Source organism: Lonchura striata, unplaced genomic scaffold, assembly GCF_046129695.1.
Source record: "Lonchura striata isolate bLonStr1 unplaced genomic scaffold, bLonStr1.mat Scaffold_126, whole genome shotgun sequence".
Taxonomy (NCBI): Eukaryota; Metazoa; Chordata; class Aves; order Passeriformes; family Estrildidae; genus Lonchura; species Lonchura striata.
This window is the reverse complement of record NW_027461090.1, coordinates 355,429-371,448: the sequence shown is the minus strand read 5'-3', so window position 1 is coordinate 371,448 and position 16,020 is coordinate 355,429. Positions and strand designations below refer to the sequence as shown.

At 45.0% G+C, this 16,020-nt stretch overlaps 1 long non-coding RNA gene across 1 annotated transcript; it reads left to right on the top strand.

Annotated features, from left to right (window-relative positions):
- The first annotated feature begins 7,952 nt into the window (after positions 1–7,952).
- Positions 7,953–11,172, top strand: LOC144248441 (uncharacterized). Its single transcript, XR_013341735.1, has 3 exons — positions 7,953–8,341; positions 10,527–10,754; positions 10,893–11,172. It is a non-coding gene; the product is annotated as an uncharacterized LOC144248441 (long non-coding RNA).
- Positions 11,173–16,020: the final 4,848 nt, after the last annotated feature.

Here is a 16,020-nt window from a genome sequence, read left to right as displayed (position 1 = left end):
AAAATTGAAAAATCAGTAGATTTGTTTGGAGTCTGAGGACTGGTAAAAAAAAAAAAAATATATATATATATATATATATACATATATATATATATATATATATATATATACACCAAAGGAGTGCATCAGGAAACTTTTGTTTCCATATTAACAAACCCACTCCATTTGTTGCCCAAATTCTAAAAAGGTGTTGTCAGAGGGAACTAAAGGGGGTCCCGTGCCACCCACCCCGGGTCAAAGATAAAAATAGGGAACAGTACAAGGTTAGGCGGGAGCAGGGGAAGGGACGCCTAGGCGAGTACCACTGCTGCCGAGAAGATAATTTACCTCGCGGCTCGAAGCAACCGGGTCGGCGAGCGAGGCAGAGGGGAAAAAGCCAGGTCCCCCCCCATAGAATAATGCTGAAATGCTCCAACTATTGCCAACCGAGTACTAGGCTCCCCCAGACGACCGGTCTAATTTCCTCTGAAACACCAGAAAGGCAACAAACCCAAAAAGGGAAAACAGAATATCATGCCACAAAAACAAGGTCAGGACCCCACCCTTATTGGCAAATTATAAGTATTTTAATGCTTTATATCATACATAAGGGGGAGAGTTCCCCGGTCCTGCACCAGCCCTTTAAGTGGACGCTAACCGGAATAGATGGCAGGGTAATTCGGAGTCAGATAACATCCAAACCCCCTATTTTTACCCCACAGTTATGTGAACTAGCCCCTGTAGAGCCCTGTTTTAATACCGCAGGATTTTACATGTGTCCAGCATCGAACCCAGGAAAGGGGTATTGCAATTACCCTGGAGAATATTTCTGTGGGTACTGGGGGTGTGAAACAATAGCCTCAGACTGGCAAGCAGCAGGAGATAAATTTCTTAAAGTATCATGGGGACCCTATGGGTGTACCCCTCCACAAAAGGATTCTAATGGCGCCTTCTTGGGCGGGTGGAAAGGGAGTTGCCAATTTGTACATTTAAACATAACTGAGCCCACAGACCCAGGATGGATGGTGGGAAGATCATGGGGCTTTCAGTATTGGGAACCTGGAAAAGACAGAGGGAGCGTATTTACCATAAAGAAAGGGCCTGTACCAGCAGACACACAGGCAGTGGGCCCTAATCCTGTAATAGTTGGGGATTTAACAGCTAGGAACCTGATAACAGATAACCAAACTACAACTCCTACAACAGCGCCAAGTGGGGATTCCCGGTTTAACACTCTCTGGAAATTAATGGAGGGAGTATATAAAGTCTTAAATGCTACTCAGCCAGAATTAACAGAACACTGTTGGCTCTGCTTTGATGTTAGGCCTCCATTTTACGAAGCTGTAGGGATATCTGAAAAAGCGAGACGTCTTAATGGTAGCAATCCCCCACAATGTAATTGGAAAGATTCCCAGGGTAAAGGAATGACTTTGGCTTCAATAACAGGGAGGGGACGATGTATTGGCAGAGTACCCACACACCTGGAATATTTATGTGAGACTGTTACTAAAGCTAAATGGGAAGATACTCCAGCTAAATGGCTAGTTCCCGCTAAAAACACCAAGTGGATCTGCTCAAAAGGAGGATTCACCCCCTGTATTTCCTTAGAAATATTTAACGAAACCTCTAACTATTGTATACAGGTGGCTGTGATTCCCAAAATTATCTATCACCCCAACGAATATATGTATAATGTACAAAACATCCCAGAACACCACATACAAAAACGAGAGCCTTTGACCGCACTTACAGTGGCAGTTTTAATGCTTGCAGGGGGAGCAGGTATCGGTACAGGAGTAGCCTCCCTAGTAAAACAAACAAAGGAGTTTAATTCCCTGAGGATTGCTGTAGACGAAGATTTGGAACTTATAGAACAATCAATATTAGCATTGGAAAAGTCAGTAAGGTCCTTATTGAAAGTAGTTCTGCAGAATAGAAGAGGACTAGATCTTCTATTCTTACAACAGGGAGGACTGTGTGCGGCTCTCTGGGAAGAATGTTGTGTGTATGCAGATCACACTGGGGTGGTACGAGACACTATGACAAAACTGGAAGCAGGACTTGAGAAAAGGAAAAGGGAAAGGGAGGCCCAGCAGAGCTGGTATGAGACCTGGTTTAATCACTCCCCTTGGTTAATTACTTGCTATCTACAATTGCGGGTCCTTTAATATTATTAGTGTTAGGAATAACATTTGGCCCATGTATATTCAACAAGGCAATTGAAATAGTAAAAAGAAGATTGGAAGCAGCACACCTGATGCTAATCAAAGCCAAATATGAAACTCTCCCTAGAGAACCTGAAGTAGAAGAGACTTTGATTCTAGCCCACCAAGAAATAAAACGATTTGATGAACAAAATGATAAAAAATGAAATGGGGGACTGTGAGAAACTGCATTGACTTGTTTGTTCATCAAAAGTATGAAATTAGGATAAAAGGGGGGGAAGTCGGGACATGGAATTTGCAGGCTTGACTGGTAACCACAAACAAAGATTGTGAAAGATTTTGCAGGACTGGCTGGAACTGATAACCGCAGTGGAAACCCATTGTTGCTGAAAACTGATAAACCGAAGTGGAATGAGACTCACCACCCCCACTCATGCAAGATAAAAAGGGACTGAAGAGAAGGAAAGGTTGTCAGCTTTTGGCGGAGCCAGGCTCCCAGCTGAACCCAGCGCTGTTTTGCTTGCTATCGCTTGCTGTAATTAATAAAATTATTAATTGATCTTAAAAGGCTGAATCAAATTATTCGCCTCAACTTATAACACAGGAGGAGCTCTGAAAATGCAGCAAACAGGGATACCCCATAGCCCAGCCTGAACACTGAGGAGGAACAAGGACGGGAGCACAGCAGAGGAAACAGGACCTTTAGTCACTGCTACTTCTGACTAAAGCCAGCAAGCCGTGTTCCCGCGGGGATCTTTGTTCTTGCTCTAAAAACAAGCAAGGTGCTCCACTCTAAATATACAGAAAGCAGGAACTGGGCAGGAGGTGGGATTAGGAAGGAGGAGGAGGAGGGAGAGAGGAAAAGGAGGAGGAAGAGTAGGATCAGGAGCAGGAAAAGGAGGAGAAACAGGAGGTTCCAGTGCCCCCTGAGGCCGCAGCACCCTTGGCCCCGGGACCATCGCCCCCAGCTCATCCTGCAGGTGAGAGGGGAGGGGGAGCTCGCCCCAAATATATCGGGGGGTCCCTGAGAGGGTTTTTTATTGGGGTGTGTTTGGAGCTTGCAGATTGTGGAATTGAGCCCAGATGTTGTCTGGGAGGCCCAAATATACCCTGGGAGGTTTTTTTCTCTGTGTGTGTGTAGGTTTGGATCTTGCAGGACCCCAAAGCTGAGCCCCTTGGGGGATCTTTGGGAGTCCACGTGGCCATTGCCCAGTGTCACCAGGGGGAGGACATTGTCCTGGGGACCCCCGGGGGAGCAGAGGAGGGGAACCCCTGGGACCCCCGGAGTGGGGAGAGCAGAGAGGGGCGATCCTGGAGCTGGGGGACCCCCGGCTGGCTGGAAAGGGGGGGAGCCTGGAGAGGAGGAACCCCTGGGACACCTGGGATCTCAGAGTAGAGCATCAGGGGAAAAGGGACCCCATGGAGCCCCAACAGCCCCTGGATCATCCCTAAGCAGGACACCTGAGAAGGGGGAACCCCTGGAGACATTGGACCCCCATCATCCCAAGGAAAGGAAACCTCTGGAACCCCAAAAGTGGAGAGATCAGAGATAGGGAACTCCCGGGAGAGTTGTTTTGGGCTGAACCTTGATATTGTGGAGATTTTCATGGACACAAGAGTCCTGCTGAGTTCTAGGGATGGACTTGGGCAGGAGGAGCCTCCAGTCCAAGGCAGTCTCACCTTGGTTTTCCCCAAACCAGGATTTTTCATTCCCAGGGTGTGGCTGGATGGCAGAGGAGGAAAAGCCCCGGAGATGCTGCAGGAGGAGGAGCTGCAAACCCAGCCCAGGGAGCCAAGTGATTGGCGTTTTTCACAATTCTGGTAGCACAGGATGGTTTCTAACACCTCTCTGCCGGGGCCTGAGGTGAATCAGGGTGAGGAAGACGGGTCCTGCCCTATTTAGGCAGCCTCGCTCTGTTCCCCTGGGGTGTGACCACAGACACAGGTTATGATCCATGGGCAAAAGGAGACAATAAAACAAAGAAAAGGGAAAGGATTCCCTAAAACCGCGGTAATTAGCCTCTGAGACTAAAGTGTACACGAAGAACCAAGACCCAAGGACAAAGGACAGGTGAGTATTTGTTGGGATGGGGCGGATAAGGGGGGAATGAATGTGTGTGACAGAGGCTGCTGGGTACCCCAGACTTGCCAAGTGATTGCTGCAGCCTCTCACGCTGCTTTTCGTCTTTTTCGTGGGAAAAGCGGCCAGTAAAGAGACCAAGGGAGTGATAAAAAAGAGAGAATCCCCCCCGGGGAAACTGGGACTGGGTCTTAGGAAGAAGAGGAGTGAGAGTGGAGAGAAGAAGCCGAGGGTTTCCTGGCCACTGTTATAACCCATCCAAATTAAGTACCTGCAGGAAAAAGGGGGAAAATTATTAGATTGCAAAGAACTTAAGAAAAAGTAGTAATACAAAAACCATAGAATATCCAAAAGGAGAGAGATGGATTTGTTTTACATTTAATCTTAAGAACATAGTCCAAAATCCAGTAAAAAACAAATAGTAAACAAACAAACAAAAAAAAGTAAAACCAACACAACAGTCTAACTCTTTATTAACCCCCAATTATATACTAAATCATATTATAAGTCTCCAAACAGTTATAAGGAAGATAACAAACAAAGCTACTCAAAAATTAGAATTAATATTAAGTCAAGAAAACCAAACAAAAACTGCACTGTATTAAAATATGTTAGCTTTAAACTATTTATTAGGTAGAAAAAAGAGTATACAAATTATTAAAAATAGATAGCAATAGGGAAGTCATCCAAGAAAAGAAAAAAAAAAAAAAGATATATTAAAAAAATTATGACCCAGGTATCAGTCCAAAAATGAGAAAATAATGTTAAAAACTAGAAGTGGGGTAATGTATTATGAATGAAATAGTAGAAAAAATTAAAATTCCTTTTATGTGTTACAAGTGTTTTAATGTTTCTTCTTTGTTTAATCCCATGTTTTATTAGATTACCAACGGAGTCCAAATAATACAAGTAAATAAAAAATATTGCTCAAGCCAAATGACTTATAAAAAATAAGAAGAAAGATTGTGAAAAATGCATATTTTATGATTGGCTTTTCACAAATATTACAATTAATATTATATGTGTAATGTTAGCAAGTTATGCTGTATTCATTCACTTAAGTAGTGTGTGACATAAATTAATTGTGTAAGTTTCAGGTTCCAACATAATGTCAAAATAGAGACTATGTATGTGGTGGGAGGTTTTTTTTTTTTAGAATGAGATACTCGCTTCGAGGAACACCTAGATCATTAAAAAAAAAAATAGTTTTGTTATCAAAATAAATTAATTTCTCCAAGCCCTACTCAGATTCGAAGATGCCTTAAGAATTAAAAAAAACAGTTAACATACAACAGTTTTTATTTTAAATAGAATGTATGCATAACCATGAAAGATATAGGAATATGAAAACAGCTATTGCTTTTAAAGCTATTCCTTTGTCCAAAAAGAATGCTTTTCATAACTTAGTGTCCAAGAGCATCCAGACGTCAGTAATTCTTTCCTTTTATTGTCTTATAATTATCCCAACTCTAAACTGTACTAATTTATTCGTATTATTATTTTTATAACAATTTTATTATTATGAAAGTTAAAAAATTTTAAAAACCCAGTAATTAGCGTTTTTCACAACGGCGATGCCTGAGAGGAGGCTGTGAGCCCGCGGGCAGAGGGGCCCCGCTGGAGCAGCCTGTCCTGGCAGGACTGAGCCCGTGGCACAGTGACCCACGCTGCAGCACTCGGAGGGGGCTGTGCCCAGGGGATGGACTCCGCTCCGAGAAGTTCCTGGAGAAGTCTCGGCCGGGAGAGAGCGCAGGGTGCAGCAGGGAACGACTCCTGTCCCTGAGCAGAGGGAGAAGCCCCGGGGGATGAGCTGAGCATGGCCCCATTCCCTGTCTCCTGCCCTGCCGGGGGAGGAGGTGCAGCTGGGAGCAGGGAGGCGTGGGGAAAGCTGCATTTAAGGCTCTGCACTGACTTCTCCTTCTCCTGCTCCGAGTCTTTGGAGTTTTCTGCCAGAAATCTCTCCCCTGCCCCACCCACCCACAGGGCTTTGGGCAGGTTTCCCTTTTCGGGGGAAATCAAAGCGAAGCACTGATGCGCTAACGAGGGGCAGGAGAAGTGAGGCTCCTGGGCTTCCCGCAGAGGCGGAGGCACGGGAGGCGCAGGGCCGGGAAAGCCGTGGCGGGAGGCGCGGAGAAGTTTGTTTGTGTGGGCAGCTCAATCCCGGCTCGGCCCGGGCCCGTGCCGGGGCTGTTCCTCATCTCCGGCTTTCCCCTCACGCAGCCCGGGGGCGCCGAGAGCGCGGGGCGAGGCGGGGCCGTGCGCAGAGCCCGCCCCGAGCTCGCTGCCATTGGCCGCCGGTGCCGTCAGTCGCGGTTGCGGCGCGCTGATTGGTGGGAGCGGGGCGCGGCGCGGCCCCGGCGGGGGGCTGAGGGCGGCCGTGGCCGCGCAGCGCCGCCATTGGCCGAGCGGCTGCGCGGGCCCGGCAGCGGCGGCAGCGGCCGGAGCGCGGTGAGGCGGCGGCGGCGGAGCTCGGAGGCGGCCCCGGCGCAGGTGGGAGCCGCGCTGGGCTCTGCGGGGGCTCGGGGCCGGCTGCGGGCGGAGGGGGCGGCAGGGGGCTCCGGCGGCTCGCCGGTGCCGTGTCCGGCCCGTGCCGGCCCCGGGCTGAGGGCGCTGCGGGAGCGGCTGCCCGCGGTCTCCTTCCCGCCGGGGCCGGGCAGGAGCCGCTGCCGGAGCAGCGCTGGCTCGGCCCGGCTGCTGTGGGTAGGACAGAGGGGCTGCCCCGCGGCCGGGAGCGGGCGGGGAAATTCCCGTCGCCGGAGGTTCGTGTGCCCGGCGGAGAGCGAGGAGTCCTGTCAAAGTGACTTTATTGCCGAGCAGGGGCAGAGGCCGTGGGGCATTTGCCGTGCGCTCTCTGCCGTGGCTGTAGTCCGCAGCCTCCTTTTTATCCTCATTTTCCCGGCCGATCTCCCTCTGCCTTTGCCCACCGGCTGAGTTCCTTGGAAGGTTCCGACTTCCCGATGCGCCTGGAGCCTGCCCTCGTTAATGTGCACCCTCCTTTTGTATAGCAGCCGATATTCATGGCTCTGTTAAGTCTTTGTTCTTCTCCTCGAAGTTCGGGAATGTAGCGGGACTTTGAGCAGCTCTCTGGGTCAATTTGTAACATTTATTGGAACTGATGGATTCTTTCGTTGCTTCCTTATCTACAAGTGCCCGGCCCTATGTCCAGGCAGATTCACTCCTTGACTCTGTTTTGTCCTTCCCGGGTCCTCTTTGGTTTTGGGATTATTCTCGGTGCCCTCATTCGCTGTCCTTTTGTAGCCGTTTGTGGATCAGGAGGCCTGGCTGCCACCTGCATGCCCTGGCTCAGCTGCTGGATGAGCTGCACTGCCAAGGTGTGGAGCATGGTAAAAAGATGAGAGTTGCTGCAGCACAGAAGAGGAGAAACAGCATTCGTTTAACCCCTGGTGTGCCGGGGAGCCAGGAAAGCGTGTCCCATTCCCATCCTTTCCATGTTTGGACCAATACATAAACTGCTCTCCTATTTCCTTTCTTATAATTTTTAGCAGTTTTCTCGTCATCTCTTTGCCAACAGCAGTTTGAGCCATTTAGTTTTCCACAAACTCCTCCTTTTTCTGCTAACAGATAATCTGATCCCATCCCCTGCTGAAATGTTGTGTTCCTCATTTCAGTGGCTTGGTCGGCAGGAAGGTCAGGAGCTGGAGCTGTCTGGTTGGTTCTTATTCCGAGGACAGCTTGTAATCAAATTATGCCATTTAAATGAAAAATGGGTTCTCTGTCTCCTGATATGAATTTGTGAGAAACGCCAATCACTTGGTTTTTAAAATGTTAGAAGTTTAATACTAGTAAAATGGTTATAAAAGTAGGAATACAATTAGACTAATAAAAATTTAGAGTTAGGACAATTGCAAGACATTAAAAAGCAAAGACTTGCAGATGTCCGGATGCTCTCTTGGGCACTTAAGCCACAACAAGCATACCTTGTGAATAAAGGAATCACCCCTAAAAAAATACACTGTTGCATATTCTTATATCCTTCATGGTTATGCATACATTTTATTTAAAACAAGTAACTCTGTCTGTTGTATGTCAGCTGTTTTTTTTAATCCCCACAGCATCCTCCAGTCTGAGCATGGCCTGAAGAAATTAACTTCTTCTAGTAAGAAAACCATAAATTCCTCTTGTCTGGAGAATTTAGGTGTTCCTTGAGCGAATTTAGGTGTTCTCATTCCTTAACCCCCCCCCCACCACACACATGCATATTTTCTCTTTTAAGTACTAAAGCTTAATTTTATCTACAAAGCTACGTTTACCATACTATTAAGATGTTCATACAGCACAAGTTATCATTATAACATAATACATGTAGTAACTATCTGCACAGAGCCATATAACATGCATTTTTCACAAAATCGTTTTGGTTCCCAGGGGCTGGTCCATGGTGTTGTAGGATTTGTTCTGGTGGCCGTTCATCTTTTCCCCATGTTTGGGCGCTCCCTCAAGCTGGGGCTGCATCAATTGACCATTTTTTTTCTTACTCCTTCATCATATACTTGAATTCCAACTGATTTCCCTGAACTTGTTATAGCAAAACTCCCAGTGCTCTGATACACCCTGTACAGCACAGACAGTGACAGCAGATGTTGGAGTGGGCAGAGGGATGTTCCCCCCCTTATTTTAGTGAAGTTTTCACAACATTCTCCATTTGCTGTTTCCCTTTGCAGCTTCAGCCATTTCTGTTGCAGAGTCAGAGATCCTCAGCATGGGCTCTGCCTTCAGCTGTGCAGATTCCATCTGTGCAAGCAGGCAGAGCTTGGGGTGAGGGGCAGAGGGAATCAGCCAATTCCTGCCCCAGGCAAGAAGAGCCAGGTACATTGTCCCCAGTTTGCCCCAGCAGTGTTAATTTGCATTTCTGAAGCTCCTCCTGGGTGCCTGGAATGCAGCTTCTCTTCCACAGCAGCCTTCAGCAGCCTCACTTGTGCCCCCCCCACAACCTGCTGCTTTTTTGTTTTCCTTCAAATCATCTATTTATTGTTCATGAGTTAAAGGGTCACCTTTAAATCTCATCTAGTTTTGAAAATTTTGAAAAACTCTAATCACTTGGTTTTTAAAATTTTAAAAGTTTAATAGTAATAAAATGGTTTTAAAAATAATAATACAATTAGAGTTAGGACAATTACAAGACAAAAAGAGCAAAGAATTACAGACGTCTAGATGCTCTCAGACCCTAAGTCAAGAAAAGCTTGACTTGTGAACAAAGGAATCACCCTTAAACCAAGACACTTGTTGCATATTCATACATCCTTCATGGTTATGCATACATTCTGTTCTAAACAAGAAACTCTGTTGTATGTCAACTGTTCCCTTTAATCCCCTGGTGTCTTCAAGTCTGAGCAAGGCCTGAAGAAATTAGCTTCTCCTGATAAGAAGCTATAAATTCCTCTCCTTTGGAAGATTTAGGTGTTCTTCGAAGGGAGCATCTCATTCCTAAAAAGAAAACTCCCCCCACATACATAATCTCTATTTTAACATTATGTTGTAACCTAAAACTACACTTAACACAATACGTAAGGGAATTAATACAGCATAACTTTCTAACATGACAGATATAATATTCATTGTACCATTTGCGAAAAGCCAATCATAAATATGCATTTTTCACAATCCCACCTCTTACTGCTCAAGACAAATGATTTATAAAGAATATTTCCTGTCCTCTTGCATTCTTTGGACTCTGTTGGTAATCAAATAAAACATGGGATTAAACAAAGAAGAAATATCAAAATACTTGCAACACATAAAAGGAAGAATCCTAATTTCTTCCACCATCCCATTCTCAATACATTACCCCACCTGCTAGTTTTTAACGTTATTTTCCCATTTTTGGACTGATACCTGGGTCATAATTTTTTTCTGATATCCTTTGTTTTTTCCAGGATGACATCCTCATTGCCATCTATTTTCAACAATCTGTACACCCTATTCTTTAGCCAATAAATAGCGTAAAGCCAACCTATTTTAATGCACTGCAGGTGATGTTTGGCTTTGCAGACTCCATATTAATTCCAATGCCTGAGCAGCTTTGTTTATTATCTTCTCTATAACTGCTTGGAGTCATTTAATATGACTGAGGATATAATTTGGGGTTAACACAGAGCTAGACTGCTGTGCTTGTTTTACCTTTTTTTTTTACTAACTGTCTCTTTACCGAATCTTGGACTATATTTCTAAGATCAAATGTAAAACAAATCCATCTCTCTCCTTTTCGACATTCCATGCCCAAAGTATTACTACTTTTCCCTAAGTTCTTTGTAATGTGATAATTTTCCCCCTTTTTCCTGCAGGTACTTAATTTGGACGGGTTATAACAGTGGCTGTTGACATGGGTGTGTGTAACAAAAAGGAACTTTGGTTTCTTTCCATGTGATACTTTCTGTAGCATTTGTGACACGATCTTGCTGCTATCTCAGAAGGGAAAAGACAACAAATGAGAGACAGAAACAGGAATGACAGAGGTCTGGCATGGCTTATACCCCCACCTCCCCTGCCTGTGGGGCTGCTGCCCACAGCAGGTACGTGTGATCTTCTCGCTGGTGAGTACAGTGCTCAATCCAGGCTTGCCCTCTGTTTCCCTTGTCACTCCTTTTTTACTCATTTCCAGGCAAATTGTTTTTGACACCTTTTAACTGTGGTTTTCCACCATTCCTCAGGTATCTCTCAGTCCACAGGCATTGATAATCCCCATCTACAAAAGCAATTTATTTACTTCAGTTTTTGAGGTCTTTCTGTATAGGGGATTGATTCAGTACTCAATACTTCTTGCCACGAGAACATAGATTTTGTGAGCTACAATGCCAATTATTCTCATAATTTAAACATTCACTTATAACCAAGCTGCCATGTCCAATATGGGGATGAATCAAATAAAGTATACAGCATAGTATTAATGGCAATTTCCCTTTTTGCCTGTACAAGTCACAGGCTAAGGCCAGACTATCAGAACTCTTTGACTCAAACACTCCCGATCCTCCTGTTTGAAGTGGCAGTGTTCCTCTGCCAAGGAGGTGTCGGAGGCGTCTCAGGGCTTATTCAGGCAGGGCTTAGAACCAGTGATGCAAGCTTTGCCTTATTTCTCAGTTAGGTGTTATTCTTTGTACCTGCCTTGGATCATTTGGGTCTTCCCAAACCATTACCACCCAGTCCTGGTTGAAAGTTAATTTGGTATCACCCAGTTTAGATGTGATAGTCCACTCCTCACGTTTCTTCACAAATTCTTTTATTTTGCTGGCATGAATTCACCCTCTTTTCCATAGTTGGGATTGATGCTTTAGTAGTACCTGGAAAGGACTTTTTAATAACACAGTGTTAAAAGAAAAGAAAAACAATACTGCATTAACTTTCACTATTAGTTTTCTTCAAAACTTTCTGGGTTTAACTAAAAACTTTTTCTATAGCTGCTTCTTCTTCTTGTATCCAGCTGTGCTCATCGCTGCAGAGGCCAATTCTTCTTCTTGTGAGCTATACTTAGTTAAATAAAAAAAAGACTAGCCCAAATGTAACACAAGATGTATCACATCTCTTGGTTTTTTGCTTTTTAGGCAACATCCAACTGTTTTAGTCTTACAGACCCATTCTTCAGAACAAAAGCCTTCTTTCCTTAACAACAAAAATCAGAAGGAAAAAAAAGAAGTCTTGTTTAAAAAAATAAAGCACATTGTGAGAGTCAGCTATCTCTGCTTTGATCTTATCTCTATTGGTGGTCCAGCTCTCCCTCTTTATCACAGCTTTGCCTTTGACTGTACTTCCTCACTCCCCTCCCCATGTTGTCACTCTGTCTAGCAGGAATGGGGGAGAACTTACAGATAGCTGCGGTATGGGGACTTTGGGGGGTATTTCACTCTTTCTCTTTCTCTCTCTTTCCCTTTCTCTCTCTTTCTCTTTTTCTCTCTTCTTCTCTCTTCTCCCTTTCTCTCTGTTTCGCCCTCTTTTTCTCTCTTCACATTTCAACATCCACATTCCAATATCAGTCCACTTTCTAACATTAGTCCTACATCCTGGAGAGGTGAGTCTGCCAATCACCTCTCCCTCCTTTTTCAACTTCCTTACAAATTTAATTACTGTTGTTATGTGTGTTCTGCAGGCCTTTAATTCACGGCACCCTCCACCAAGGGCTACCAGCTACCCACAGCTGACAGTGCTAAAACTAAAGACTTATTTTGCTGTCACAATTTTCCATTCACAAGCTTGAAAGGGTTGTAGGAACAAGGTAAAGAAAAACTTACTTCTGAAGTGATCTTGCCTGCAATAAAAAATTTAAGGCAATGCTTGTTAGTGCAATATAATTTGCAAAGAAGCCAAGGTTTTATTTGGGAAGGGCATCTGAGGACACAGAGCATGAGTTTTGCAAATCTATAATTTGAAGAGGGAATAGACAAAATGTGGATACAGTGGGGGAGACAGCAAGTAAGGAATTTATCTCTGCAATACTCTCTTTTTGACTGCCAGGAGACACTCTCTGAAGAGGTTCTTACAGTACAAACAATAACTGGATGGGAAGAGGCACTCTTGAATTTAAGCTTTGGTGTCAAAATAGGAAACTGCCCCTGATCACTGCAGTGCTGGAGCACCCTGCCTGCAAACTCACCAGAGGCAAGCCACTGCTGCCACGCTGCAGGGCTGCCTGCAGCACAGAGGGAACCATGGCCAAGCCCTCCCTGCAGGCCTGGGTAATCCACACAAGGAATCACAATTGCTTCATAGCTCTTTAACTCATTCAAGAAATAGGAAACTGTAGTAAACAGAGATCTCCCTCACCATCTTTTTCATATGTGTGTGTCACAAACCCACTGTGATGCTGGAAGTAACAAATTGTTTACATTAGAAGATACTGAAACTTTTTCTTCATCTAGCTTTGTAGTTTCCCTTTTCTATATGTAGCCACCTCCCATTGTGGGAAAAAATGAGCCCTATTTTTTTACAAGTGTTTTGTATGCACAATTTTATTTGCTCTTCTAGATACACTGCAAGTAGTTAGCACTTCCAGAAAAAACAGCAAACAAACAAAACAAAAAAACGAAGAAAGCAAAATACATTTGGGTACATGAAAAAGGACTGGTTGGAAGGAAAATTGTTTCTCATTGACCTACCAAGCAGCTGGTGTTACCTTTAGTTTAACTTTACACACTGAGAACACTTGATTGAACAGCCTGCATTGACTCAAATTAATAGCAGGTTTTGCTATGTCACAGCTGTAAACTAGTTTTTCAATCCTAGAGTACTGTAAGTTATGTATTTCAAGATAAAAATCACAATGCAAATTGGAAGAAATTTAGTACTGCATGAGGTGTGCACACAATTAATTTACCTCCAAAAGTCAGTTTATGACTTTCCTCTACCAGGATTGCAGTAGCTGCTATAGCTTGAATACACACTGGCCAGCCTTGATTTACTGGATCCCACATCTTTGATAAATAAGCCATGGGTCTCTTTACTCCTCCCCACTCTTGAAACAAAACCCTATGAGCTACCCCCTTTTTTTCATTTACATACAAATGAAAGGGTGTTGCTAGTGAAGGTAAGCTTAAAGTTGATATTGGGGCTAGTTTTAACTTCTTTTTTCTTAATTTTTCATTATCCTTTTTGATCCATTTTATATCATCTCCCTCTGTCAGTTTTTTTTATTCAAAAATTTTACTGTCTGTGTATATCCTTCAATCCACAATCTATAATATCCCAATAATCTGAGTATCTTTCTGATTTCCCCCTTTGAAGAGGGAGGGGGAAGGGATAGAATCCCTGTGTTTCAGTCTGGGTTGAGCTTCCAACTACCCTTTCTAAGCAAGTGTCCAAGATATTTTACCTCTGATTCTACAAATTGCAGCTTCCCTTTTGATACCCTTAATCCTTTTTCCCCACGAAAATTCAAAAGCTTTATAGTAGCCTCTCTAACTTCAGCTTCAGCTTCCCCAGAAAGTAAAAGATTATCCACATATTGGATAATTTGTATTTCAGGGGGAGTGTGGAAAGTTTGTAGTATTGTTTCTAAAGCTTGTCCAAATAAGTTTGGGGATTCTATAAGCCCCTGTGATAGTTTTGTCCATCTTAATTGCTGTTTTCTCCAGTTAGTGGGTCCTTCCATTCAAAAGCAAAGATAACTTGCTCTCCTGGGCTAATGGGCAAGCCCAAAAGGCATCTTTAAGGTCCACTACACTAAACCACTGATGCTGGGGAGGAACTTTACTGAAAAGAGTATAAGGATTTGGTACCACTGGATAGCGGGTCTGAGTTCCTTTGTTAACCTCCCTTAAGGCTTGTACCAGTCTATAGCTCCCGTCAGGCTTCTTTACTGGGAGTATTGGGGTATTATGGGGAGACATACAAGGTTCTAATGTCCCATCCTTTATTAGTCCTTCTATTACTGGCTTTAAACATTCCCGTCCTTCTAAAGATACAGGATACTGCCGTACACATATGGGACAATTTTTTTTTCCTCAGTTGTGATCTTTATGGGGTCAATATTTAATCTTCCCCTATTTCCCTCCCCAGCCCAAACTTCCTTGTTAATTCTTCTTCCATCCTCCTGGCCTAGTTTTAAAAGTCTAGCTGTCATCTTCCCATCTTCTGGAACAACCCCTATTCCTAATTTCACCTGTAAATCTCATCCCAATAAATTGCTACCTGCCCCTGGGACCAAGAAAACATCCCTCATCCAAAATTTAGTTTCTCCCTCTATTACCGCATTTTTAATAACGGGTACTGTGAAACTCTCTCCTTTTGCTCCTGTTACTATTATGGTATCTTTGCTTACACTATAACCTTTTGGAATATTTAACAGAAAGGTTAATTCTGCCCCTGTGTCTACCACAAATTCCAATTCTTCTTCTTGGGGACCCACTCTTGAAATTATCTCAGCATTCCCCACCTGGACCCCACCTGCGCCCCCCCTCGGCCCCATGGCCCCGCGAGGGGAATTTGGGGAGGTGGGAGTGGGGCAGCGCCAAGGCCGGGCCCCCCCGCGCTGTCCTGGCGGGAGCGGCTGCAGTGGGGACCGAGTGCGGGCGGGAGCGGCCGAGAGCCCAGCGCTGCCCCAGCCCGACCTGCCCCAGCTCCATCCCTGCCCCTGCGCTGGGATGCTGTGGGGCTGGGGGGAAGAGGGAGCCGGCAGTGGGTGCTGGGCCTGGGGGCAGGAGGAGAAGGGAAGGAGAAGCAGGCTTGAGGAACAGAATGGTCAAAAGATGCAGGTGGCAGGGGAGGGTGGGATTGTGCAGGAGAAGGAGGAATAGCAGGAGGAAGAGGAGAGACACAGGAGGAGGAGGAGGCGGAGCAGAAAGAGGAAGCAGCAGAAGGTTCCACCCCTCCCTGTGTCTGCAGCCTCCCCCCAGCCCCAGGAGCGCTGCTCCCCCCACATGCAGCAGGTGACTGTGGAGGGGGATCCACGATTTTCACAGGGTGAATCTTCTTGTTTCTGAGCTTGCTTGGGCTAAATGTTGGTGCTTTGGTTTTATGTGGCAGCTGAATCTTTATGTTTTGGAGGTGGATTTGCTGAGCTGCTATGTTTGGGGAGGTTTTGTACTGTGTCTTGAAGTTTGCAGGATTTTTGAGCTAAATCTTGGTGTTTTGTAGGTTCTTATAGACACAAGATTCCCAGTGACTTCCTGAGATGAACTTGGGCAAGGAGGAACCTCCAGTACAAGGAGCTTTTCTCTTGTTTTTCTGTCAAATCAGGATTTGTCATTTCCAGGGCGTGGCTGGATGGAGGAGGAGGAAAAGCCCCGGAGATGCTGCAGGAGGAGGAGCTGCAAACCCAGCCCAGGGAGCTGCGGGGAGGAAAGAGCCCCC